This window comes from Schistocerca serialis, unplaced genomic scaffold (genome assembly GCF_023864345.2).
Source record: "Schistocerca serialis cubense isolate TAMUIC-IGC-003099 unplaced genomic scaffold, iqSchSeri2.2 HiC_scaffold_1337, whole genome shotgun sequence".
NCBI classification, from domain to species: domain Eukaryota; kingdom Metazoa; phylum Arthropoda; class Insecta; order Orthoptera; family Acrididae; genus Schistocerca; species Schistocerca serialis.
In genome coordinates this window covers 32,501-34,145 of record NW_026047555.1, presented here as the reverse complement: position 1 = coordinate 34,145, position 1,645 = coordinate 32,501, and the positions used below count along the sequence as shown (strand labels likewise).

General features: G+C 55.0%; 1 non-coding gene across 1 annotated transcript in view; it reads left to right on the top strand.

Annotated features, from left to right (window-relative positions):
* Window positions 1-481: 481 nt before the first annotated feature.
* The window catches only part of LOC126439693 (small subunit ribosomal RNA), a 1,909-nt gene continuing 745 nt past the window's right edge, over window positions 482-1,645 (top strand). The window contains exon 1 of the ribosomal RNA XR_007581323.1: window positions 482-1,645. This exon is cut by the window's right edge and continues 745 nt beyond it. This is a non-coding gene — a ribosomal RNA (small subunit ribosomal RNA).

The following is a 1,645-nucleotide window of genomic DNA, read 5'->3' as shown; positions in this document are numbered from 1 at the left end:
CTGCTCGGTCGCCCCAGCGGTTCTCGCAGGTGGTTTGTATCGCAGCTGTGCGGACGTGTTGGCGCGTGCGCTGTGCTGGGAGAGTTCGCTTCGGCACCCAAGTAGGGCTTTTGTCCTTCTGTGGCGCTGGCGTTGGAGCTGCCGGTCACCGTAGGTGGCGCGTGTTGTCTCCCGCCGGCAATGCCACGACAGCACGCTCCCGGGCCTCTGTCGGCAGCGGCAAGCTCAGTTGGGAGCACGGGTGGTCGCACCTAAAGCGTCTACTCGCCTAACTCCGGGCGATTGCGCCTCTCTCGAACCCGACCAAGTACTTAGGACGGCGCTGCGCGCCGCCGGGACCTGAGAGGGTTTCGAGGTGTGTTGTGCAGGGGAGCTCAGCCTCCTCCTGTTTGCAGAATAATTGAGCGGACGCTTGCGTGTTCGCGCGGGCCCCCGGGACACACTCCCGGGCGGCCGGCTGCTCAGCTCTAGTTGACGCAGCTCCCTGGTTGATCCTGCCAGTAGTCATATGCTTGTCTCAAAGATTAAGCCATGCATGTCTCAGTACAAGCCGCATTAAGGTGAAACCGCGAATGGCTCATTAAATCAGTTATGGTTCCTTAGATCGTACCCACGTTACTTGGATAACTGTGGTAATTCTAGAGCTAATACATGCAAACAGAGTCCCGACCAGAGATGGAAGGGACGCTTTTATTAGATCAAAACCAATCGGTCGGCTCGTCCGGTCCGTTTGCCTTGGTGACTCTGAATAACTTAGGGCTGATCGCACGGTCCTCGTACCGGCGACGCATCTTTCAAATGTCTGCCTTATCAACTGTCGATGGTAGGTTCTGCGCCTACCATGGTTGTAACGGGTAACGGGGAATCAGGGTTCGATTCCGGAGAGGGAGCCTGAGAAACGGCTACCACATCCAAGGAAGGCAGCAGGCGCGCAAATTACCCACTCCCGGCACGGGGAGGTAGTGACGAAAAATAACGATACGGGACTCATCCGAGGCCCCGTAATCGGAATGAGTACACTTTAAATCCTTTAACGAGTATCTATTGGAGGGCAAGTCTGGTGCCAGCAGCCGCGGTAATTCCAGCTCCAATAGCGTATATTAAAGTTGTTGCGGTTAAAAAGCTCGTAGTTGGATTTGTGTCCCACGCTGTTGGTTCACCGCCCGTCGGTGTTTAACTGGCATGTATCGTGGGACGTCCTGCCGGTGGGGCGAGCCGAAGGCGTGCGACCGCCTCGTGCGTGCTCGTGCGTCCCGAGGCGGACCCCGTTGAAATCCTACCAGGGTGCTCTTTATTGAGTGTCTCGGTGGGCCGGCACGTTTACTTTGAACAAATTAGAGTGCTTAAAGCAGGCAAGCCCGCCTGAATACTGTGTGCATGGAATAATGGAATAGGACCTCGGTTCTATTTTGTTGGTTTTCGGAACCCGAGGTAATGATTAATAGGGACAGGCGGGGGCATTCGTATTGCGACGTTAGAGGTGAAATTCTTGGATCGTCGCAAGACGAACAGAAGCGAAAGCATTTGCCAAGTATGTTTTCATTAATCAAGAACGAAAGTTAGAGGTTCGAAGGCGATCAGATACCGCCCTAGTTCTAACCATAAACGATGCCAGCCAGCGATCCGCCGCAGTTCCTCCGATGAC